The sequence below is a fragment of the Tachyglossus aculeatus genome, chromosome X4 (genome assembly GCF_015852505.1).
Source record: "Tachyglossus aculeatus isolate mTacAcu1 chromosome X4, mTacAcu1.pri, whole genome shotgun sequence".
NCBI classification, from domain to species: domain Eukaryota; kingdom Metazoa; phylum Chordata; class Mammalia; order Monotremata; family Tachyglossidae; genus Tachyglossus; species Tachyglossus aculeatus.
The window spans coordinates 56,256,684-56,283,879 of NC_052098.1; the positions used below are offsets into that span (position 1 = coordinate 56,256,684).

The 27,196-nt window shown below is 42.8% G+C and overlaps 1 protein-coding gene and 1 non-coding gene across 2 annotated transcripts in view; one reads left to right on the forward strand and one right to left on the reverse strand.

Annotated features, from left to right (window-relative positions):
* The window catches only part of KCNN2 (potassium calcium-activated channel subfamily N member 2), a 127,097-nt gene that overhangs the window by 55,329 nt on the left and 44,572 nt on the right, over positions 1–27,196 (reverse strand). The gene's annotated exons all lie outside the window — the stretch shown is intronic.
* LOC119948485 lies at positions 13,351–13,488 on the forward strand. Its single transcript, XR_005456877.1, has one exon. It is a non-coding gene; the product is annotated as a small nucleolar RNA SNORA7 (small nucleolar RNA).

Genomic DNA, 27,196 nt, shown 5'->3' on the forward strand with positions numbered 1-27,196 from the left:
CCCAAGCCCGTGCTCTTTCCACTGAGCCATGCTGCTTCTCTGGGTAAGGTGGCATTAGAGGAGTGAAGTGTGCAGGTTGGGTTGTAGTAGGAAATCAGAGAGGTAAAGTGGGAGGGGGAGAGATGACTGAGTTCTTGAGAGTTAATGGTAAAGAGTTTCTGTTTGATGTGCCAGTGGATTGGCAACCACTGGAGGTTCTAGGATTTGTGATGGGAAATGCCTCGTCTTTTCCATTGCCTTTCATGAAGGTCACTCAGGACCTGACAGAACCCTTATTTTCACGTTAGATTACAGTGCTAGGTGACGATTGGTGAGTGCCACTGAATGGCAACTCCTCCCATTCACCCTCACAATTTAATGGGCTTTGAATTTACCTCTGGGGGCGTAGGTTTGGACCCGGGCCAGATTGGTATGAGGAGGTCCAATCTGCCAATGGAATGCTGGGTCATTTCTGGGAATCCTGGAACAAATTGGTCCTGCATACCAAACCATACCTCTGCATTGGCCCTGGAACCAATCCAAGGCCAAGCCAAGGCCAGACCCATTTGGTAGTTTGGGGAGATGATGGAGGGAGTGCTTCGCACGTAGTAAGCGCTTAACAAATACTATCATTATTATTATCTTCACTACTTAACTGCGAAGTGATTGGGATTGACATCATTTTGTTACCAGAATCAGGTCACCTTCCCAAACAAAATTTGAAGTCCCATTTAGAACATCAGCTTTCCAACACTGAAATGCTTTCTTTTAGAATAACGTGGCCTGAAGTGACACACTCATTAATTTTCAAATATGTTAGTCATCCGTTCTCTGCAAGAAAGGGTGTCTACAATATGTTAAACAGCTGTATGGCTCCTGTGGTGGGCTGACAGGCTGAGAAAGGTGAAATGAAGGATCCTTGTCCTGCTTTTACTAAATTGAAACAGAATAACTTGGTTTTCTTTTTTGGCAGAACATTTTTTTTGCCCAGCACGCTAGCAAGTATCACATGCCAGTTGAGGCCCTCAGGTCAAAACTACTGCAAAGGCCATAGACCTTTAGCTTTATTAAGATCACATCTCCAAGAGGCCTTCCCTGATTAAGTCCTCTTTTCCATTATTCCTTCTCCCTTCAGCGTTATCTATGCACTTGGATCTGTAATAATAATAATGATAATAATAATAATAATGGCATTTGTTAAGCGCTTACTATATGCAAAGCACTGTTCTAAGCGCTGGGGAGGTTACAAGGTGATCAGGGTGTCCCACAGGGGGCTTATTCATTCATTCAATCGCATTTATTGAGCATTTACTGTGTGCAGAGCACTGTACTAAGCGCTTGGGAAGTACAAGTTGGCTCACAGTCTTAATCCCCATTTTACAGATGAGGTAACTGAGGCACAGAGAAGTGAAGTGACTTGCCCAAAGTCACACAGCTGACAGTTGGTAGAGCTGGGATTTGAACCCATGATGAGTCATTATCAAAGACATATTTCTGAACTTCATGGCATTTCTTGTGGTATTTGTTAGGCACTTACTATGTGCCAGGTATTAAGTCTTGGAGTAGATGCACACTAATTGGGTAGGATGTATTTCATGTCCCACATGGGGCTCACACTCTTAATTAATCCCATTTTCTAAACTCTGAGCCCGTTGTTGGGTAGGGACTGTCTCTATATGTTGCCAACTTGTACTTCCCAAGCACTTAGTACAGTGCTCTGCACACAGTAAGTGCTCAAATATGATTGAATGAATGAATTTAATAATAATAATAGTAATTGTGGTATTTGTTAAGTGCTTACTATGTGCCAGGCACTGTACTAAGCACTGGGGTAGATACATGTTAACATGCAAACTAATAACAAAATCAAGGTGAGGAAATCCCAACTACAAAACCTTATTGCCTGCTCTGGTTCTGAGTTAATTGAAGAAGTCCAGGTTCTCTCAGTATGCTTCCCTTCAAAAACAGGACCAAGGGAGAGGAAGCAAGAAGGAAATAACATTGGTTAAGGTCATCATCATAGCTGTGATATTTCTTAAGCAGTTATGTGCCAATCACTGTACTAAGTGCTGGGGTAGATATAAGATAATCAGGTTCCACTTGGGGCTCACAGTTTAAGTAGAAGGAGTAACAGCTCTTGAATTCCCATTTTGCTTATGAGGGAACTGAGGTATAGGGAAGTTAAGGTCACACTGCAGGTAAATGGCAGAGTCAGGATTAGAACCCAGGTCCTTTGACTCCCCAGTCCATGTTCCTTCCACTAGGTCACACTGCTTTTACTAAGATGACTTTCAATTGCTTCTGTACCCTTTGGGCACTTGATAGTCACCCCACCCTCAGCCCCACAACACTTCGGTCCGTATCTGTAATTTATTTATATCAATGTCTGTCTAACCCCCTGGACTGTTAGCTCATTGTCATTAGGGAGCGTGTCTACCAACTCTTTTGCATTGTACTCTCCCAAGTGCTTAGTACAGTGCACAGCATACAGTAAGTGCTCAATAAATACCACTGACTGATTGAAGGGGGAGGGAATGGAAGAGGTAGGAAGGGGAGGAGAGTAAGAGAGGGGAAGGAAGAGGAAGTAAAAGGTGCAAAATGCAGAGTGCTTCCTTTTGTACTACCTCTGGTCTTCACCAGGCACTGGGGCCAGATTGAGTGATTCTCTTCAATTCCTCCTGCTTGTCTCATGTCCCACAGGACTATACAAATCCCATCACCATGGCTGCCATAGCTCCAGACTTCCAACCCCTGCTCATACCAAGCTGTAATGATGCCAACCCAACCCAGCCCCCATTTGCACCGCAAATTCCCCAATCTCTCTTTCTGCCACGAGGACCCCAGCCAACACTCTGCTCCCACTCAGGCTGCAGAAAACCCATGCCTCATTTGCTCCATGAGACCTCCAGCCCCAGATATCAGGGGACAAGAGGAGGAGCCACCATCTGTCTCCATCTTCAGTTATTTTCTAAATCAAAGGAGAAACAGGTTAGCTACACTACTCTTCTTGCCCAAAAAAGGATGGGGGCAAAGCCAATAGTGTCACCAGAGACTGGACATGTATTTTTAAAGGCTTGAAAACATCACATACCCGTAATTTACAGCACAAATGTAAACTGCAGGACAAAACTTAGAACATTTGACGGTTTCATCATGTAGGCTCTCTTGGACTACACATACCACCTAGAGATATGCCCCAAATATGGCAAGATAAAACTGCTTTTAATGAAATTTTACTAGCTTGAAATACTTTATTTTTTCTGCCTTTCATCCTTTTAAGTGCTTCTCTCTTGAGCCTCACATGCCTGTATCCCAAAGGTACTTCACAGACCCAGGAGGCAAATTCACATAAAGCTTCCCAGTTGCTGACAACTTTTCTGAGTGGATTTTCCCCATAGGCTCAAAACACACACACACACACACACACACACACACACACACACATTAACACTGCATACTTGATATAGTTGGTGGAGGCAGCAATGGATTGTTTTTCAAATATGGTTTGGGGCTACATCAATCTAAATAGCTATAACTCCTTTTTAATACATAATACATTACTTACATTTATGGCTGTTATGCAGGGTAAAATCAATACCTAAATGCCCAGTGGTAGGGGATACAACTGATAAGCACAAGGTCTCATGCCAAAATTGCCGTTTTGGGAATTGAGCTGCCTTCCCCAAAAGTACTAGTGGCATAGAGGATAGAGGATCAGTTCAGTCTGGTGGAAAGAGCACAGACCTAGGGGTCAGAGGACCTGGGTTTTAATCTTGTCTCTGCCACTTGTCTGCTGTGTGACCTTGGGCAAATCACTTTACTTCTCTTTGCCTCAGTTGCCTCATCTGTAAAATGAGGATTAAGACCGTGACCCCCATGTGAGACAATGACTGTGTCTAGCCTGATTACCCTGTACCTATCCCAGTGCTTAGAAGAGTGCCTAGCACATAGTATGCACTTAAATACCATAAATTAAATGAAAGGAGAAACAGATGAGAAAAACTGTCAGAGGAATGCAAAGCTGCTTTTTTTAAAATGCAACACCAAATGGAAGGATGCATGTACAAATCCATTCTGGCTTGTCAGTCCCCCTATGGAGAGGTTACTAGCCAACACACAGTCTACATTTTACTGTAATTGTTAACACATGGGGTCAGGAGGGCAAGAATAAAATCTTCACAGTGTTATGGGACAAAGTTAAAACTTTCAAAGAATGCCTTTAAACACCAACATATGAGGCAGGGCACACAATCCAGAGAATAGATTTTGTTTCAAAACTATGAAAAGAAAGTAAGGGTGCTTAAATATATGGTCCGGAAACCTTGTAAGGGAGATGGTTTTTAAGGAAAATCACATTCTTGTTCTGCACTTTGAATGGCATAGGAGTAAAAATAAGTCCTGTTCTCTGCCCCCTCTGGTTGGGGATGGTCCACAGCTTCTGCATGTGGATATGACAAACCTCCCAGTACTCTCCCAAGCGATTAGTACAGTGCTCTGCACACAATAAGTGTTCAATAAATACAATGGAATGAACAGACACTGCACATTCCTCAGGCACAGGAGGTGTGCAGACTAACCCACAATGGCAGGCAGAGCCATTTGGAAGTGGGGTTGGAAGGAATGTGAGGGGCAGAGCTGCTACAGAGTCATACAGAACCTGCTGGCAGTGCCACGACTGCCTTGATGCTCCTTTGGGGGCCACCTGAGGTGTATACTTCAATGGCATGTGCCTTGGGTGTGCAAGACCCAGGGCAGCCAGGGAATAATAATTAATTATGGTAGTTGTTAAGTGCTTCTTATGTGCCAAGCACTGTTCTAAGTGCTGGGGGTAAGCACAAGTTAATCGGGTTGGACACAGTCCCTGTCCCACATGGGACTCACATTCCTAATACTCATTTTACAGCTAACAGGCCCAGAGAAGTTAACTGACTTGCCCAAGGTCACACAGCAGACATGTAATGGAGCTGGGATTAGAAACCAGATCCTTCTGACTCCCAGGCTCACATTAAGTACGCAGGCTCACTACGCAGAGGGCATCCCCAGTGGGATCCAACCTGTCAGATCAGTTCCTGATATGCAGGAGGCATATCAACTCACCATGTAGCTTCAGTGGGTGTATAGCTATGCTTCCTTTTCTGAAGAATTGGGTTTTATAATGTGATTTAATTAGCATTTAGTATAAACAATAGTTACAACCACAATAATGATATCTTGCCTTTCTATAGCACTTTTCTTCCAAAGAGAGTCCTTTCTGCAGTGGCTCTATTGGACAAATTTATGATTATGCTTCCAACCCCCCACTCCACAGAGCATGCTGGCTCCAGCAGCCATTCGGCAGAGGGATTGGATTACCTGAAGCTGTTGTTAAGGGCAGAATTGAAGAACACTCCATGACAGATCTAAACTCCAAACCAGCATGTGAATGCATTACAAAACTATTTCTGGCCCTATTGTTCTGATGAATCCTTCTAAAAAAAAAAATGCACCACAAAACCCAATGTCTCATATAACCATTCTGATGCTTTCAATCCCTTGTTTGGAGTAGCATTCAAGAAAAAGGATATTTTCACAGGGGTGTCTAAGTTTCAGTTTAACATAGGAAGGTAGACCCAGAGTGTACTTGGTGAAACCTCTACTAATGGAAAATGCTTTCTATGTCTGTTTACGGTAAAACTAAGGGACAGATAGGAATGGCACTTTTAGCTACCTATACATCTAGAACAGGCTACAACAAAATAAGTCATCATATCATCATCATTAAGAAAGTATGTAGTGTCTATTTTGGGGAAAGAACTATACTACACCCATAAACTTAAAAAGCCCTAGATTTCATGTACTAAAAGTATACAACACCTGGAAAAAAGAAAAATTGAGTGATCCTAAACATTAAATCAATGCTAAATGGTTAAAATATTAATTTGAAAAGAAAAAAATAACCTCCTCTCTGCACTAAATCAGTTGGACTATAAAAAATGAAAAGTCAGGTGAACTCAATTTTTGTCAGTTGTCCTGGGTAATTATAGGAAAATATACCAATGTTCCAATTGGAACTCTCTCACACTGATCTTCAGCTACTCTTGCTCATTTCAAATACCTGTACAGCCACATCTGGGCTGGAGCCCAGTACACACATAGTTCAGTCTGCAGAGCATTCTGGGACTTCAAATACAGACATCCCAGAATGCTCAGAGACAGTACAACCCCACTCCCTTTTTTGCTTTCATAGACACTGACAGGGAGTGGTGTAGATTGTGCCCTGATGTCCAGGTTTTCAGTTAAAATAATATGATCAACCTAGGTATAAGTAATAAACCAACCTCATAAAAATAGAATAGGATGATGTCCCTGTAGAAAGTAGTAGTAGAAGTAGCAGTAGTAGAACTGCCCTCTCAAAGGTCACCAATGACCTCCTGCTTGCCAAATCCAATGGCTCCTACTCCATCCTAATCCTCCTCGACCTCTCAGCTGTCTGCGACACTGTGGACCCACCCCCTTCTCCTCAACACGCTATCCAACCTTGGCTTCACAGACTCTGTCCTCTCCTGGTTCTCCTCTTATCTCTCCAGCCGTTCATTCTCAGTCTCCTTCGCGGGCTCCTCCTCCCCCTCCCATCCCCTTACTGTAGTGGTTCCTCAAGGGTCAGTTCTTGGTCCCCTTCTGTTCTTTATCTACACTCACTCCCTTGGTGAACTCATTCACTCCTACGGCTTCAACTATCATCTCTACGCTGATGACACCCAAATCTATATCTCTGCCCCTGCTCTCTCTCCCTCCCTTCAGGCTCGTGTCTTCTCCTGCCTTCAGGACATCTCCATCTGGACGTCTGCCCGCCATCTACAACTGAATACGTCCAAGACTGAACTCCTTATCTTTCCTCCCAAACCCTGCCCTCTCCCTGACTTTCCCATCACTGTAGACAGGACTACCATCCTTCCCATCTCACAAACCCGTAACCTTGGTGTTATCCTCGACTCTGCTCTCCTGTTCACCCCTCACATCCAATCCGTCACCAAAGCCTGCCGGTCTCACCTCCGCAACATCACCAAGATCCACCCTTTCCTCTCCATCCACACCGCTACCCTGCTGGTTCAATCTCTCATCCTATCCCGACTGGATTACTGCATAAGCCTCCTCTCTGATCTCCCATCTTCCTGTCTCTCCCCACTTCAGTCTATACTTCACGCTGCTGCCCGGATCATCTTTGTGCAGAAACGCTCTGGGCATGTTACTCCCCTCCTCAAAAACCTCCAGTGGCTACCAGTCAACCTACGCATCAGGCAAAAACTCCTCACTCTCGGCTTCAAAGCTCTCCATCACCTCGCTCCCTCCTACCTCACCTCCCTTCTTTCCTTCTACAGCCCAGCCCGCACCCTCTGCTCCCCTGCCACTAACCTCCTCACTGTGCCTCGTTCTCGCCTGTCCCGCCATCAACCCCCAGCCCACGTCCTCCCCCTGGCCTGGAATGCCCTCCCTCCACACATCCGCCAAGCTAGCTCTCTTCCTCCCTTCAAAGCCCTACTGAGAGCTCACCTCCTCCAGAAGGCCTTCCCAGACTGAGCCCCCTCCTTCCTCTCCCCCTCCTCATCCCCCTCCCTACCTCCTTCCCCTCCCCACAGCACCTGCATATATGTTTGTACAGATTTATTACTCTTACTTGTACATATTTACTATTCTATTTATTTTATTTTGTTAATATGTTTTGTTTTGTTGTCTGTCTCCCCCTTCTAGACTGTGAGCCCGTTGTTGGGTAGGGACCGTCTCTATATGTTGCCAACTTGTACTTCCCAAGTGCTTAGTACAGTCTGTGCACACAGTAAGCCCTCAATAAATACGATTGAATGAATGAATGAATGATGATACTTATTGAGCACCTGAGTGCAGTGCACTCTACTGCTTGGGTGATGCAACAGAAGCACAAGGCAGGTTCCCTGCCCACAAGGAGCTTACAGTTTATCTTGAGAGACAAATAGAGAAATATTGAATATGCATATGCCCACAAGTGCTGAGGGTGAACATATGCAAATATGAGATAAGTACATATTGGCGTCATTTATGGCAGAGTCCCCTTACATTCCATTAGAAGCCTCTGAATCTGTTTACATTTGAGAGTCATTTCTCAGAAAGGTTGAACTAGTGCAAAATATACAAAGTAGTGGGGGCTGCTGAAATCACTATCATATCATTACAGTGTTCCCCCCGGGATCTTGTCTGTAACTCTAAATGTGGAAACAATAATAACAATAATAATAATAATGATAAATTGTACTTGTTAAGTGCCATTTGGGGCCCAGACGTTCCTGCACCCACACTCAGCCCAGTCCCCATTCACCTGTGTTTCTTACCCATATGGAAATCACTTCACAGACCGTTTTCCAGAAGAATTTAACAATGCTTTCGTAAGAAACAAATTTCCATAAAATAAAGAAAGGTTGATGTTTTCATTTATGAGTGCAAACCAGGGAAAATAAGTTGCAATGTAACAAACACTTCGCAATATACTCACTGTGTTTTCAGTATTAAATCACTTCTAGACATCAATGGGTGAAATAAAGCAAACAAGTTGCCTTTAAGTCAATGACCAGATAAGTGGAGTGATTAAATCCGTGCCATTATGGATCATGTGCATTAAAGACAGTCATACAATTTCATTACTACAAACAGAAAATGGTCTCAAAACAGTAATTGTGACAAATGATTTTTACCATACAGTAAATTATGTCTGTCATACTGAACGCAGCAAGTTATGTAGAAAGGGTAATAAAAATCTCTTCCAAAAGTTACCTATTATCATCTAATATAAAAGTACTAATAAAAAAGGGAGTAGGAGAATATCAGATGACCAGACAAAATGCAAATAGAAATACACAAGATTAAATGGCCTCGCTTGTCATAGAAATAGCTCTAAATATATTCAAATTGTTCTTTATTATCCTCATTCATATATTACTCTTTCATAAGGAGCATTGCCCATTAGAGAAGAGGCATGCTCTCATAAGGGACTCTGAGTCAGATATAATCTATGTCCAGAAAGGTGCTTTAGCATTTCTATTATTCATCTCCCTTGACATTTCTGAAACTCCTCTCTCCAAAGTGCATACCTCCAAGCCTACACAAATATTGGACTAAAATAGGGGGAAGCATAGTTAGCTACAAGGCAAATCAATGAACCCAAGGATCAGAGTACATTGTTATTTAAGTCTTCAGAGGTTTATGTTCAATTGGGAAAATGCTCTCACCCTTATAACTAAGGTAAGCAGATGGGAGTATAGGGGTGGGGGAAGGGGGAGAAGAGGGGCACAAAGCAGGTATAGGCCCAGACCTAAAGGGATGGGGCCAGAAGTGGAAGAAAGAGAAGAGGGAGAGAGGGAGGAAAGAGAAGAGGGAGAGAGGGAGAAAAGGGAAGGGGAGTGGGAAAAGGGGGGAATGGGGAAGGGGTGGCAAAAGGAGAATGGAAAAGGGAGAGGAAGAAAGCAGAGAGAAAAGGAGAAATTAAATTGGAAAAAGGGAGAGAAAGGAGGAGAAAAGGAAAATGGGACAAATTGGACCAGAGGGCAAAGGGGCCAAATTTACCTCCTTTGTTAAAGCCACATCTCTTTCCACTGTTGGGTCCCAGAACACTAACTAGAGCGGGGATACCACTTCTATTGCTACTCACTTTTTCCAGATGCCACTCACCTCTCACCATTCCAACTCTAGTAGTTCTACCCCAGCCAGGTGGTGATCCAACTGGCGGCAATTGCAGCTTCCCAATAACATCCAAACCAGATCTCTGGTTATAAATAAGAACGTTGGAGTGGCAAGGAAATATATCATCTGCACACACTGAGAATCCTTGCTCATTGCCCTGAGGGCCAGTTTTGTGTGGTGATTATGCCAGCGGCACCTGCAGCTGCCACTGCTGAAGAAGAGGATTCTCCCCCCTCCTTTTCTTTAGTTGTGGCAGCCTCCAGCACAGCTAAGGGATTCTGTCCATATCATTTTTCCACAAATCAATCAATCAATCGTATTTATTGAGCACTTACTGTGTACAGAGCACTGTACTAAGTGCTTGGGAAGTACAAGTTGGCAACATATAGAGACGGTCCCTACCCAACAGTGGGCTCACAGTCTAGAAGGGGGAGACAGAGAACAAAACCAAACATATTAACAAAATAAAATAAATAGAATAGATATGTACAAGTAAAATAGAGTAATAAATATGTACAAACATATATACATATATACAGGTGCTGTGGGGAAGGGAGGGAGGTAAGATGGGGGGATGGAGAGGGGGACGAGGGGGAGAGGAAGGAAGGGGCTCAGTCTGGGAAGGCCTCCTGGAGGAGGTGAGCTCTCAGCAGGGCCTTGAAGGGAGGAAGTGAGCTAGCTTGGCGGATGGGCAGAGGGAGGGCATTCCAGGCCCGGGGGATGACGTGGGCCGGGGGTCAATGGCGGGACAGGCGAGAGCGAGGTACGGTGAGGAGATCAGCGGTGGAGGAGCGGAGGGTGCGGACTGGGCTGTAGAAGGAGAGAAGGGAGGTGAGGTAGGAGGGGGCGAGGTGATGGAGAGCCTTGAAGCCCAGGGTGAGGAGTGGATTTGACTGTATGGATCACTGACTCATTTGCTCTGTCTCCAGTATTTTTATGCTCCTGTCACAATCAATAGTAATTTATTAAAATACATTTATATGTGCATGGTACAATACTGAGTGCTGTACAAATTGTGGGCAGGGCATGTGACTACCAACTCTTTTGTATTGTATTCGCCCAAGTGTTTAGTACAGTGTTCTGCACATGGTAAGTACTCAATAAATACCATTTATTGATAGATTAAAATTTGAAGGAGACAATACTAATATTGAATTATATTTTTTAAAAAGCCACCTTTAATAAATGCATCAAAGTGTTTAGATGGTGAATGCATTCTAGTGCATGTTTGGTTTGTTATGTGGAAAGTGGTGTAAAAGGTGAAACATCAAGCTCCTCTCAGAAGCTTCAGAAGGGAGGATTAGGATGGGGTAGTTATTTCACTTCTTGTTTGTGGTGAAAGGTTTTCTGAAAGAGGTGGCATTGACTGACTGACATAAACCCTCAATAGAAGGGAGGGAACATGATGAGCTGGGATGTGTAGGAGGTTCAAGGCAATAAATTCCACTCTGGGAGTTGGCCCAAAATCAATCAATCAATGGTATTTATTGAGTGTCTACTGCGTGCAGAGCACTGTAGTAAGCACTTGAGAAAACACAATATACCAGAGTTGATAGACACATTCCGTGGCCACAACGAGATGACAGTCTAGTGCGAATGGGTCAAAAAAAAAGCAAGAGTGATAGTGAATAGTTTGCCTGAATGCTTCTGTTGTTTGCCCTTATGTATGTTTATGTCTCAGATTATTTGAATGTCTTCTTTCATGCTGTAGAGCAGCCAAACAGAGGGCAGAGTCTCGAATAGGGAGGCACAAAGACAGCTACAGAGAAAGACAAAGATGTTTTCTATTTTGAACATGAAAACAGTCTAAAAGAGGAAAAAAACTGCAACAGTTTACATTCTGACAACTGAAAAGCAGTACCCTAATTACTGTGTCAAACTGAACAGTCTCAAGGGAGGGCTTTTGACTATGGAATTAATTTTGCATGTCATCATTCATTTTCCTTGTTTCTATAAGGAAACAGAACTATAACAAGCACTCCATTCCTAAAAAAGCAGTGTTCATATTGTTGAAAAACTTGCTAAGGGGAGTAGCCTCAGAATTTTCAAAGATTCACTAAAAGCCTCACTTTCAGAAATTAGCAAGATAATAATAATAATAATGGCATTTGTTAAGCACTATGTGCAAAGCACTGTTCTAAGTGCTGGGGAGGATACAAGGTGATCAGGTTGTCCCACATGGGGCTCACAGTCTTAATCCCCATTTTACAGATGAGGGAACTGAGGCACAGAGAAGTTAAGTGACTTGCCCAAAGTCACACAGCTGACAAGAGGCAGAGCCGGGATTAGAACCTCTGATTTCCAAGCCCGTGCTCTTTCCACTGAGCCACGTGAAGATGTGAAGCTAAAACTGAAGGGGAAAGGCAATCCATTTCTTTTCAACTAACAGACTAAAAGTCTCCAGTGGCAAAAATATTTACCTAATTCACAATTTAAATGCCTCAGCTATCTTATAGGGCTTTATTGGGGAGCTTTTACAAATCTCACACCCATGGAATCCAAAGAGACTCTATAGAATACCTATGACATTTTTGAGGATGAGTACTGTTTAGGTGAAAGCTGTCTCCACTTTGTGCCAAATTCCATCTGAACAGTTTCAGCATGGATGGTTGGGTGACAATGAGCACAAGAGATTCCCGGGAGGTAGTAATGAATATCTTTCTTAGCTACTGTAGTTTGACATTTGAAATGCAAGATATGTTTGCCTCGGAGAGGAAGCTCACTCAATTTGCCCATGTGATTTGAAAAATGACTTTCCCAAATCATAGAATCCTAAATTGGAAGGGGGTTCAAAGAGATCATCTAATCCATCCTTGCACCTTCAAGCAGAGCCACACCTAAGCCACCCCAAACTGACTGGAGTCTATCCTGTTTTGGAAAGATCCCCAGAAAAAAAAAACATTTCACAGCTCTTCCTTGGGGCAATTTTCAATCTTTTACATAAGCACCATTAACTCAGTAGGGGCAATGCCCCACCAAAATTTTCCAGGCTCATGCCTTCAGGAGCTCTGACAAGGCCTTAGAGTTTCTAATCATGATGGAAAAACATTGAACATGGTGGGTTTTGAGCTAGTTTGCTCTTTGAATCTTGGCCCTTCCCAGTTCCCATCCCTATGAAAATCCCTGCCCTCTTTTTGTCCCTGGGCTTAAAATGAAAAGTTAGCTCCTATGGTTCTGACTGAAAATTAGTCCTTGAATCACACCATCTGTGAATGTAGATCACTTTCCTCTGAGTCTTGATCCATTAATTCCTTGACAGACCCTCTTCAGTCAATCAGTGATATTTATTGAGTACTTACTGTGTGCAGAACACTGTACTAAGCTCTTGGGAGAGAACAATACAATAGAATTTGAAGACATGATGCTTCCCTACAAACAGCTTGCACCAAAAATACTCCCCTATTTGAACAATAATAATTGTGGTATTTGTTAAGTGCTATGTGCCAAGCACTGTTAATAATTATGGTACTTGTTCAAGTCCAAGTGTTTGCTCTGCCCAAAGAGAGGAGGAGCCTTGAAACCCACCCGAAGCGGGACCAAGTGGATCCACGTGAGCTGTGCCTTAGGGATACCTGAAGTGAGCATCGGATGCACTGAGAAGATGGAGCCTATCACCAAGATCTCTCACATTCCAGCAAGCCGGTGGGCCCTGTCCTGCAGCCTGTGCAAAGAGTGTACAGGCACGTGTATCCAGGGTCGCACCTGGAGAGTTTCCAGTAGTCTACCAGTCTCGGCTATGGGAAGGAGAGCCAAGCAGAAGCATACCCATTCCATTCCTAGCTTGGCCAGTGGCTAGTGAGTGGAAGGCAATCTACTACAAGTCAAAACTCACCCGCGCTGGGCAGCAGCAGCATGGGAGAGAGTCGAAGGCGGAGACTCAAGTTTACTGTGCAGAAGGAGGCAATGGTAAACCACTTCCGGATTTTTACCAAGAAAACTCTCTGGATCCACTACCAGAATGATTGCAGAAGGAGAGTGGGGCATTCTGGGAGAGATGTGTCCATGGTGTCATTATGGGTTGGAAAGACTCGATGGCATAACACAAGACAAGACATTGTATATATGTATATATGTTTGTACGTATTTATTATTATATTTATTCATTTATTTACTTTACTTGTACATATCTATTCTATTTATTTTATTTTGTTAATATGTTTGGTTTTGTTCTCTGTCTCCCCCTTCTAGACTGTGAGCCCACTGTTGGGTAGGGACTGTCTCTATATGTTGCCAACTTGTACTTCCCAAGCGCTTAAGTGCTCTGCACACAGTAAGTGCTCAATAAATATGATTGATTGATTGTTAAACATTTATTATGTGTCAAGTGCTGTTCTAAGCACTGGGGTAGATAAGGGTTAATCAGGTTGGCACAGTCCCTATCCCACATGGGACTCACAATCAATCCCCATTTTACAGATGAGCTGAGGCACAGAGAAATCAAGTGACTTGCCCAAGGTCACACAGCAGACACATGGCAGAGGTGAGATAAAAAAATCCATATCCTCGGACTCCCAAAGGCCCTTGCTCTTTCCACTAGACCATTTTCTTTAAAATTTCTTGATATTTCATGTGCTGAATTCCCTTTATAGTCTAAAAGACAACAACCGTGTTTCATTCCCTCTTTCATAATTTCCTTGATGATCTAGGTCAAGAACTCAGTGCTTAGAACAGTGCTGGGAACATAGTAAGCGCTTAACAAATACCAAAAAAACCCCCACTGCAAGATGCTATGGTAGGTCATTATTAAAGTACAAGTACTTTAGTTACAGGACTTTGAGGATGAACAAATGTTACCATTGGAGATGACCTGAACTTTCGGTCTCTCTATCAATAAATATAACCCAGATATTCTGTCTAAAGATATTGATAGTAATTTGAATGAACAAATCTCATTATAAATCATTAACTTGATAATGATCTGAGCATGAAGACATCTTGAAGGTTTATAAAGGTTAATATGAAATATAAAAACCCAGTTAGGGATTTTTCTTAGATTAGTCTAATCTCACTTGGTTTACTTTATGGAAAAGTTTTCTCAGGAGTACAGAATGATTTTAAAGTTCAATCATGCGAAGAAATCATATTCATTTACAAATGAAATCAAGAGGAAATAACAGCATGGCCTAGAGGAAAGAGCATAGCATGGCCTAGAGGAAAGAGCATAGGCCTGGGAGTCAGAGGTTTTAGGTTCTAATCCCAGCTCTGCCACTTGCCTGCTATGTGCCACTTGCCTGCTATGTGACCTTGGACAAGTCAGTTAACTTCTCTGTGCCTCAGTGACCTCAGCTACCTGTTCTCCTTCCTATTTAGAATGTGAGCCCAATAAGGAACCCAATTATCTCTTCTCCCTTCTACTTGGACTGGGAGCCCCATGTAGGACAGGGACTGTGGCCAACCTGATTAACCTGTATCTTTCCCAGTGCTTAGTATAGTGTTTGGCACATAGTAAGTGCTTAACAAACATAACCATTGTTATTATGAAATAGTGAAGAATTTTATTAACATCTAGGTCAAAGGTTCTTATTCCAAATACATTCATTCAATCGTATTTATTGAGGGCTTACTTAGTGCAGAGCACTGTATTAAGCGCTTGGGAAGTACAAGTCAGCAACATATAGAGAAGGCCCCTTCCCAGCAACGAGCTCACAGTCTAGAAGGGGGAGACAGACAACAAAACAAAACATGTAGACAGGTGTCAACATCATCAGAACAAATAGAATTAAAGCTATATGCACAATATAACTTCTATCCTTGATCTTGTCTAAAAGGAGTCATTGGGGTCTCAGCAGACAAGAACTGCATGTTTTCCTGTACATTTTGAATGTTTCTTAATTCACTGTCAATATTCAGAAATATTCACAAATAACATTACTGGTCTAGGATTCAAAGCCATCATCTTGCTAAGAGGACAAAAGAGAGAGAATTCATTAACATGATCTACCACTGTGGGCCACCCGATTCAAAGACTGAAAACTTCAGCCTTCAGTTTGTCAATCCAAATTTTCTGAAACTTTAAATGAGCAAACCCCAAACCCAATAAAGTCTACTACTAGTAGGCTGACCTGGAAAGAGATCTGGAAAAGCAACATGAACTAATAATCAAATCTAATCATACTTTAGAGACTTCAAGAGGTTATCTAGTTCACAAGTTACATTAACGACAACCTCATTCGCACCTACTCAGCCTTCCTGTCCCTCCATCGACCCCCGGCCCACGTCCTCCCCCGGGCCTGGAATGCCCTCCCTTTGCCCACCCGCCAAGCTAGCTCTCTTCCTCCCTTCAAGGCCCTACTGAGAGCTCATCTCCTCCAGGAGGCCTTCCCAGACTGAGCCCCTTCCTTCCTCTCCCCCTCATCTTACCTCCTTCCCTTCCCCACAGCACCTGTATATATGTATATATGTTTGTACGTATTTATTACTCTATTTATTTATTTTACTTGTACCTATCTATTCTATTTATTTTACTTTGTTAGTATGTTTGGTTTTGCTCTCTGTCTCTCCCTTTTAGACTGTGAGCCCGTTGTTGGGCAGGGAACGTCTCTATATGTTGTCAACTGTACTTCCCAAGCGCTTAGTACAGTGATCTGCACACAGTAAGCACTCAACAAATACAATTAAGTCAATATTTGCAATCCTCAGTTAAATGATTCTCCTTTGGCACATAGACTATGTCAAATTTGAAGGGATGACTAAGTCTTTATACATTTTCTTTGCATAGTAAAGTGGCTGTTGGTTTTACCTGTTTCTGAAGAAAATGTCAAACAGGACTAAAATAAACTTGTTTTCTCCTACCAATAGATCTTGCTAATATGGACTAGGGACCCTTATTTTCAAAATTATTCAGAATTCTCTTCCTCTGAACCCGAAATAAAAAGTGACCGTTTGCAGATAAACAAAGCTGATAAGTGTGTCATTACTAGGATTGTGATCAGTAAAGTGGCATAGTGGATACAGCACGGGTCTGGAAGTCAGAAGGATCTGGTTTCTAATCCTGGCTCTGCCACATGTCTGCTGTGTGACCTTGGGCAAGTCACTTAACTCCTCTGGGCCTCAGTTACCTCATCTGTAAAATGGGGATTAAAAGACTGTGAGCCCCATGTGGGACAGGGACTGTGTCTGACCTGATTTACTTGTATCTGCTCCAGTGCTTAGCACATAGTGAACACTTAACAAGTACTGTTATTATTATTATGTTAGCCAGGTCAGGAAAGAGACCCTTAATAATTGTTGGTTGTTGAAGCATATGTTATTGTTAGAATGAAGATATATTTCAAGAGCTCAAAATTTGTCAAAGACCTTGACAGTGAGGACTTGGAGGTTTGGGAACAGTGGATGTGGACAGAAATATGAGGTATCACTTTATAGTTTTCAGATAACAAACACTGTAAAAACAAAAAAAATGTAGAGACAATAAAATAATCTGAATTGCTTATTTTGCAATCATTAAAAACCAATTAGTCCTGACTATTTGTATTTTTGGCACTGGACAAATGGAATATTACAGGAATTTTAGGTACAAATCTAGAACATTGTGCATTGAGCACTAGAAAGCACATACTGAATAGAACCCTGCCTTTGTATTTTGTCCTGAATTCCATTGCTAAAATAATAATAATAATAATAATGATAATAAAGCTTAGTAGGTTCTCCCTTCCCTGGTTATTTCTATTTCTCACTATTTCTATTAGCAGACAATTATGTTAATAAGCTAAATATCCAGGCACAGAGCTATACATCTCACTTTGAAATTAACCAAGGACCATATGTGGATTTGACATTCTCTATTAGTGAAAATATTGGAATTTGAGTTTAGATTTAAATTCTGGACCCTGATCAGGCTCAGGACCAGATGTGAATTTGCTTAAATACAAATGTTTCAAATGACTAAGATTCTTGCAGTACATGTGATGAAAATCACAGGAGGATGCCATTGGAAACACTGGGGCACTGGAAACTGTCTAGTGGCTGGATAGGTCTAGAGTCCTTGGAAAACCCCACATTAAAGTGCTGAATTGAAGGGTTCATGTGTATGACAGAGTTTTGCCTCATCAACGACACAGAGGGGACATCCTTACCTGGAGGTGGGGGAATGATCCTTGATTCAGTTTCACAACCTCCTTTCTGTCCATTTGTAGAGAGGGGTCCCGGCAGAAGCAGCTGTGATCTGATGTGGTTCAGGAATCGCAGCCCTGGATTTGGGGGGGATCCACAGCCCTCCATTCTAGCCCAGTCCCCAACACTGCTTTAATCTTTCCAAGCTTCAGTTTCCATCTCTGCTCTGAGGGAATAACAACAGTGGAGCAGCCTCCTATCTTTCTGGGCATAAAGGGATCATTTCAATAAATACTAAGAAAATTAGCCTTGTGTATTCTTAACTGTCAAGTGAGTGCAAGTGCCAAATTCAAGCTGCTAACTGAAAAACATTTAAGCCCAAATATAATGGGCTGATTTTTCATTCAGCTCTGGTTCCCTACAGCTCGCCATTTTTCCCTGCCCAGAGGAGACTGAAAAGCTCAAAAAATACTTTCTCCTCAACTTTTACTATTCTCCATCGACAGATGTGAAAGACTTGATTATTTGAAGGAAGGGCAGTTTGACACTTAGGCCAAAGACCATACAGTAGAAAAGCCATCATCTGAACCCCGGTTATCCAAACTCAGGCTGCTTTGGCTAGAAATCATTTTAAAAGATAAACAATGAAAGGATGAGGTCACCAAACTTAGTGTGGTTTGCCCTAGATAGACAGTATTCAAGAAACTGAAGTAACTTCAGCTCTGCTCCATTCAGCTGGGTGGCTATTTTGAGAAAGCATACTCAGTTCTTTCATAATGCATATTTTCACTACATGTTTTGGAGAGAATTCTGTTGGGGAATAAGGGAATATTTTCCCAGCAAGTTGCATCTATCTGGATAGAACACAATGCAGTTTTGGAAGAAACGGCTGTGGACATGGTACATCAGTGAAGCCGCACATACTATGGGATGAGTTTTCCTTAATACAGTGTACGTCAAGACCTTAATCCTCATGTTTTAAGAGAACCAACCTATAAGAATTCCACTCACATCCACGTTCACAGTCTGTAGATTATAAGAGGTGGGAGGTTCCATGAGATAATCAATCAATGGTGTGTCTACCAACTCTGTAGCACTTAATATAATGCTCTGCACACAGTAAGGACTCAATCAATATCACTGATTGAGTGCTTACTGTATGCAGAGCACTGTACTAGGCTCCTGGGAGAGTACAATACACTTAGAGTTGGTAGACATGATCCCTTCCCTTAAAGGAGTTACAGATAATTGGGTAAACTTTTAAGATACCAAGAAAGTTGTCCTCAGTGATCCACAGAGAGCCACTGAAGATATCCCTCTGGAGCTTTCCACCATTACATTATCTACCTTCCTTTTCAGAGAGCCTGGCAAAGGCAGGCTCATTAACTGATTATAAAGGGTTAATAGAAGAAGGAATTCAAACCCAGAGCTCTCATAGCACACCAATGTTGAGCAAAGGACATGTGACTAAAATGCTTAATAGCTTCTTCTCAATGAATCTATCAATCACACTTATTGAGCACTTACTATGTGCAGAGCACTGTATGAAGTGCTTGGAAAAGTACAAAATAACAGAATTGGTAGATACATTCCCTGCCCACAATGAGCTTGACATAGCAGGTATTTCCCACCATGTTTTCATGGCTCTTGCTCTAGAGTGAATGTGTAGAGCTGTCCTTTGTAGATGAAGAGGTACTGATGGCTCAGACTGCATCCATGACTATGCATGTTGTTAAGACAATCTCTTGCACTCTGTACACATGAAAACATAGTAAGGCACCTTTTCAGGCCCCTCCCCATTTGGAGTGAGCACTGCATCCTTGAGTAGGGTTGCTTGAAAACCAAAGTTGCTAATGAATGGCATTCCTGTCTCTCCTTCAGCACGAGCCCTGAACAAGGCTATTTTTCATAGAACTTAAGGGTTCAAAAATAAGAGGAAAGGCATATGTTACAGCTAGCAGGACATTTGCTTGAGTTGCACTGGAGAGTATGGCACTAAATTGGTCTGAACCATTCACATACAGTCTAGCCTGGTCTAAATAATAATAATAATAATGGCATTTGTTAAGCACTTACTATGTGCAAAGCACTGTTCTAAGCATTGGGGAGGATACAAGGTGATCAGGTTGTCCCACATGGGGCTCACGGTTTTAATCCCCATTTTACTGATGAGGTAACTGAGGCACAGAGAAGTTAAGTGACTTGCCCAAAGTTACACAGCTGACAATTGGCTGAGCTGGGATTCGAACCCATGACCTCTGACTCCCAAGCCAGTGCTCTTTCCACTGAGCCACGCTGCTTCTCGATTGTACCTCTAAGGAGGTGGGGCTGTGCCTGATTCAGACCTCAGTAGGCAGTACTCAAGTACCAACACCTGAGCAGGAATTTCTCCACAGAACACACATATTCATCATAGTGATATTCTTCAAGTTTTTTCTGTTCAAAACCCCCCAGTCCCCCATACTCCTCCATTCATGAAGACATTCTCCCTGAGGGGAAGGGGGAGGAAATGTAGACCCTCCCATCACTCTTGAACAGACTGATACTCAGCACCAAGGTCCTAGCTCCAAGCTATTTTACCAGCAGCAGCCATCATAACCATGGACACCTGAAAGACCTTCCTAGGCAGCCCACAGTTTGGGCTGAAAATACCCTTCTCCTGAATAGCTCTTTCTGGGTGTGGGTTCATAGCTTTATTTTTTTTTTTTTTAACAGTTTGAGGCTCGGAACTGTGTTTGCTGATTAAGAGCAGGGGACGTAAAAATCACCCACCGGTAGTGCTGATAAATTTTACTTGAGATGTGGCATTTTGTTCTCATTCAACTACTTATCCCTTGGATCAGTACTTTGGCATTCCAAACAGGAGTTTCAAGTTATTTTGGACCCTATATCTCCTACTAATAGGAATGTGACAGCTAGACTCATTCTGAGAATATACATTCAAACTATTACATAATAGTCCCTTTCAGAATTAAACCAGGCAATGAAATGGAAATGATAGTGGAGTCCAGAGCTCTTAAATCTGCTGCAGCCAAAGAGTTAAGTTTCCCAAATGCTCTAAGCCAAAAGCCCATCTATTTCAGTAGCAATAAAAGCTACACAAGATTTCTGGAGGTGAATTTCAGATCCCATTTTTCAGGAGTAGTATGAACTAGTGGAAATAGCATGGGACTGGGAGTCAAAGGTCCTCAGTTCTAATCCAAGTTCTGCCACAAGCTTTTTGTGTGACCATGGGCAAGTCACTTAACTTCTCTGTGTCCCGGTTATCTCATCTGTAAATGGGGATTTAATGCCTGGTCTCATACTACTTAGATTATGAGCCCTTTGTGGGAAAGAATAGCCCTATGCCTGAGCTGATTATTTTGCATTTTCCCCAGTGCTTAGAACAGTGCCTGAAACATACTAAAAGCTTATCAATTACTACAATCATCTTGTCACTTGGTGCACAGGTGACACTAAGAAAGCCAAGGAAGAGTGCCAAGATGCAGTACTAAAGTTTCTATTGATTGAAGCCGGGTGTTGACCAAAAACTTCAGAGACCAAAAGTATTGTCAAAATCTCCTTTGCAAAAGGTGCAAAAGAATTGCTCTAGCTATACTTTTAGGTGTTGGATTTCTAAATTACAGAAACAACAAAGACCTAAAACGTTTTGCAAAGACAACAGCTATTGAAAACGTGCTATCCACCACCTCCCCTCCCACAGCATATAGCGTGAATAAGGTATTTCTCAGCTGTGTTTTCACATATGACAAATTACACAGACATCTCCAAAACAGTTCAACTAAAGGGTGAGATAGCTCCTGGCAAGTGGGGAGCTTTTTGCCCCTACCCCTTCTAAAACATGGCTGATCCCTCGATCCCATGCTGGCCAGAACTCCAACAACTGTGAAATACAGTCATAGCCCAGGTTCCTGCTGGTTCTCAGATATGTTTTTTTTATAGTGGGAAGAGAAAGAGAAACCAGGAAAAACCACCACTGGTTGATTAAGAACTCATTCAAATCCTAACTGATGCTTTTGTCCTCTCCTGGAAGATGGTTAAAATAGCACTTGTTCTGAATAATCAAACAACCCACAATAAATGTTAATAAAGTGCTTCCAAGTACAGTCACAGGTGGTGGGTGGTAGTGGGAGGGGAGGAGGTGGAGAGGATGAGAGAGACCAATCTAATTCATAATCCTTTCCAGTATCTTCTTTTCTCTCCTTTCCCAGCTGGTGTTTTTGGGCGGGACAAAAATATTGTTCCTTGTTCAAGGAAAACTTTACTGTCTAGAACTCACCATATGGTGGGTGTACTCACCCTCCTATCATAGACTGTGTGCCCAGGAGTTTGAGAAGCCATGGATTTAGACACATAAAAATAGTATTAGGACATCTGCAATGTCTACACCAGTTTAAAAAAGAGAGAACACTGGGGAAGAAAAACAATATGATTGTGGCAATCTTCACTGCATCAAAGGATCATATTTTCATGCCTACAGGGTGGAATGGATTGTCAGTTGCACATAGGTCTTTTCAGCCACAGCAACAAGCATGGATAAGATCTCATCGTCAATAATGCTGTCTCTGAATACAAAAGACAGTGCTTCCCATGCACTGCTAGGCCATTTGCTTAATCGGTCAGAATTTGGCCCCTGCCCTGAAGAAAAGGGAGCAGTAGCTTTAAGTAGCTCAAAGACTGCAATGAAAATACTGTGCTAGCAGAGACAGACAGTAGATGTGGCTTAGAACCATGCTGAGAGGAAAGAATCAGGTCAGGCATTCAGTGATATTAAGAAAGAAGAGTGGGGCACAGAAGCTCAGAAATAGATATTGTTACTCAAAATGACACTAATGTTCCACACCTTCTTGTAAGCAGCTCGAAAAAAATACTTTTATTATTCACCATGGAACTTAATGTCTTGACAGCCAGTGGACCCAATGGAGCACTCATTATCATGGTCGCCTAGCATCAAGGCCAAACTGAGCTTCCAATTTACCAAGAACAAGCACCAGTTTAATAGGCCTTTGGTTAGGCTACAGAGGAGTGAGTGTGAACCTCTGGAGATCGGAGATCTTTCATACTGAATGGAGGCTGTCCCCATTCTACCCCTTTATCTGCTGATTCTTTCCATTGAAATCAACATGGGTGCTGCTTTGTAGAGAAGCCACAGAGAAAAAGCAGTCAAAGCATTTTATTATGAAAACATATGCATTTACATAACGCAGAGCAAGCAGCAGCATATCTACAATGCCTTTTCCCACAAGGCGCTCCAAGTTTAATTGTAATGTGTTGCTAGCGAGTGTCAGTCCAGTAGCACATCTGATTTATTCCCATCACAGGAAAGATGATCTGCAAATGCTCGACGAATAGGGTTAGAGCAAGGATCCTATTCCTAGACCCCACCATCCTAAGATTAAATGGCCCTCTATTTGCTATTTATCCTCAGTTCTGATGCAGGGTTTCCACTGCTGCCACACAAGGTCAAAGACCAGGGACCTGCAAAAGAAAATAATTTTGGTTTAGTTCAAGAGGCAGTGTGGGAGAGGACTGCTTTGCATTTCTTCATATCTCTTGTCAAAGAGCTTAAAGGAGTCTCTGGACAGCTCCTGGCCCTACTGCCAACTGGGCTGGGGCAGCCATGCCTCACATCCATTTTACAGATGAAAATAGAATCTAAAATGAGTAAGGAGAGTGTCCAAGGTCTCTGAGAGATAATGACAGAATTTAAGTCTCTGGGCACAATGTCACCACATAATACACAGCAATTTCCTTCAGGAATCAAATTTCACTAAAAGCAGTTTATATTTACTGTTATAAAAACTGGAGTACTTACTTAGACGGAGAGTCCTAACTCAGTTTGTGGCCTTGCTGGCAACCATTGCGCGGGTTCCTTGGCTCACTGTCTGACCCAGAAAAGAATAAAATTGGAAAGTTTATATTTAATCCACAACTCGCCAAGTTGGATTTGAAACAAATCCTATAGAAATTCAAGCATGTTACCTTGGAAATGTCAGGACTGTTGTCAAGCTGAAAGGGGTTAGTTTTCCACCTGTTATTCCACTCACTGAGTTTTTTCCCTTCAGGATTCCTATGGAGATGATCGATAAGAGTGATGAATTAATGCAGAATGGAACTGGATATGGACAATCAGAAAAGGTAAAACTGGGTAAAGCTTATAGAAAAACTCTTACGTTGTCTTCCAAATTGATCAGCTGGCCTCATTCAAAGACAGCTTCCACAGCTGTGGTTTTAAGGGATTGTTAAATGTGGATGGCAGTGAGAATAGTCTTCTTCACCAGGTGGCTGTGATGCTGACTCCCTGAAGAAATCCGGTTGCTGCATTAGGGAAAGAGGGCCCTTATACACCCTCTCCTGACTGATGAAATGCAGAACTTGCCTTTCGGAACTTATTAACTTGACTACTTTCAGGTTGTGCTTCTATAATGAAATATATGGTGAGAAGTAAGGTGTGTGGTTGAGGTCAATAGCAAAGAATCTTCCAACTTTTGAAGGTTTGCATGAGAAAAGATGAAGACGTTTCTGAGCAAAACCAGATCATCAAGTTCTACTGCACAGCCAGCTGTGCAGCATGAAGAACCGCTAAATGTAACACACAAAATCTCTTTGGAATCATCATCATCATCATCAATCGTATTTATTGAGCGCTTACTATGTGCAGAGCACTGTACTAAGCGCTTGGGAAGTACAAATTCGCAACATATAGAGACAGTCCCTACCCAACAGTGGGCTTACAGTCTAAAAGGGGGAGACAGAGAACAAGACCAAACATACTAACAAAATAAAATAAATAGAATAGATATGTACAAATAAATAGAGTAATAAATATGTACAAACATATATACATATATACAGGTGCTGTGGGGAAGGGAAGGAGGTAAGATGGGGGGATGGAGAGGGGGACGAGGGGGAGAGGAAGGAAGGGGCTCAGTCTGGGAAGGCCTCCTGGAGGAGGTGAGCTCTCAGTAGGGCCTTGAAGGGAGGAAGAGAGCTAGCTTGGCGGATGTTGGGAGGGAGGGCATTCCAGGCCCGGGGGATGACGTGGGCCGGGGGTCAATGGCGGGACAGGCGAGAGCAAGGTACGGTGAGGAGATTAGCGGCGGAGGAGCGGAGGGTGCGGGCTGGGCTGTAGAAGGAGAGAAGGGAGGTGAGGTAGGAGGGAGCGAGGTGATGGACAGCCTTGAAGCCCAGGGTGAGGAGTTTCTGCCTGATGCGCATATTGATTGGTAGCCACTGGAGATTTTTCAGGAGGGGAGTAATATGCCCAGAGCGTTTCTGGACAAAGATAATCCAGGCAGCAGCATGAAGTATGGATTGAAGTGGAGAGAGACACGAGGATGGGAGATCAGAGAGAAGGCTGATGCAGTAGTCCAGACGGGATAGGATGAGAGCTTGAATGAGCAGGGTAGCAGTTGGGATGGAGAGGAAAGGGCGGATCTTGGCAATGTTGCAGAGCTGAGAGCGGCAGGTTTTGGTGACGGCTTGGATGTGAGGGGTGAATGAGAGAGCGGAGTCGAGGATGACACCAAGGTTGCGGGCTTGTGAGACGGGAAGGATGGTAGTGCCGTCAACAGAGATGGGAAAGTCAGGGAGAGGACAGGGTTTGGGAGGGAAGACAAGGAGTTCAGTCTTGTACATGTTGAGTTTTAGGTGGCGGGCAGACATCCAGATGGAGATGTCCTGAAGGCAGGAGGAGATGCGAACCTGGAGGGAGGGGGAGAGAGCAGGGGCAGAGATGTAGATTTGGGTGTCATCAGCGTAGAGATGATAGTTGAAGCCGTGGGAGCGAATGAGGTCACCAAGGGAGTGTGTATAGATCGAGAACAGAAGGGGACCAAGCACTGAACCTTGGGGAACCCCCACAGTAAGAGGATGGGAGGGGGAGGAGGAGCCTGCAAAAGAGACCGAGAAAGAACGACCGGAGAGGTAAGAGGAGTAGTCCTACCCCCAACTCCCGGGTACCTCCTCTGTTGAGGTCTTATGTGGCATTTGCAGTTTTGCTGTTGTTGAGCACAGTCTTAAAAAGATAGCATGTGAAAATATTTACAAAGGCAGCCACCTCAAACTGAGTAAATGAATATTGTTAATGTCAGGGAGGCACGGGAAGAGAATGGTAAGCAGAGCTTGGATCACTTCTGTGATGGTTGAATTTCTCAGGCCCTCTCTTTCCTGGTCCATCACAAAACCAAAGTTTAAAAGTTCTAAGATTGGCAGCAGAGATTTTAAATGATATTCGCCTCCTTGTTATTCTTGGTCACTCTCATTAAGCAAACAAACCCTGAATTGAAAAGGAACAATCCACTGGAAGCCAAAATGGAGCAGCAATATTGGAAACTGTATTTTCCAGTCATACACTTCTAAATAGCCATAAAAGAGGATGTTTCATGATCTGGCTAGCGGCTTTGTAGTCCTCCAATTGGCTGACAGGCCCCTAAGTGGATCTTGGGCCTCTGATTGGCTACAAGAGTAGAAAAGGGGTCCATAAGGAGCTGGTAGTGTGAATTGGGACAAATGGAGCAAAAGGGGAATATGACTAACTTCTCTCTCTCAGACATAACCTGAGTAGGTCTGCTAGTATTGTCAATTTCTCCTGATAATTCTGATGTAAGTAGATCAGTATTATTGCACTGAAACATAGGGGTTTTGAAAGCAGGGTTTTTTTGTAGTCTACAGCCACTACCACCAAGAAGAAATTAAATAAATAACAGAATAATCATCCTCCACTGTACAGATGGGTAAAGGAGCACAGAGACATGTAATTTGTCTAACATCACACAGCAAATCTTGCCAGAACTTGAATCAGAACCCAGAGAGATCAACAGGAGCAGCAGCTGAAGCAGAATTTATTGAGTGCCTACTGTATGCAGAGCTCTGTACTAGATACTAGGGCGCATATAATAGAAGTAAAAGACATGATCCCTACTCTCAGGGAGCTAACAATTCAATACTGTTTCTTGTTTACCTCATAACAGAGCACTGGGCAAAAATGCTAAATTGACCGATCGAAAATAGTGTGAATCCCCACCTAGGGCCAAAATGATGAAATGTTTGTCAACAAAAATAAATGTGGCTCTTCCATTAAGCCTGGATGTCATTTTTCTCATGTTTGTTAAAAGATGTTGGTGAGGAGAGCAATGCATTTTCCAATAGATTTCTTTATGGCTTGAGTTCAATCAGAACTGAATTTCTATTGGCAAAAGTATAGGCCAAGTGCTAAAAGGCCATAAATCACCCAAGCTGATGGTGCTTCTCTTTTCCTAAAGATCTTTAGGAAAGAAGACTTCACATCTTCCCTTGGTAACCCATTCCAGTACTTTATAGTGGATAGAGCATAGGCCTAGGAGTCAGAAGGTTGTGGGTTCTAATCCCTGTTCTGCCACTTATCTGCTGTGTGACCTTGGACAAGTAACCTCACTTCTCTGTGCCTCAGTCATCTGTGAAATGGGGATTGAGACTGTGAGCCCCATGTGGGACAGGT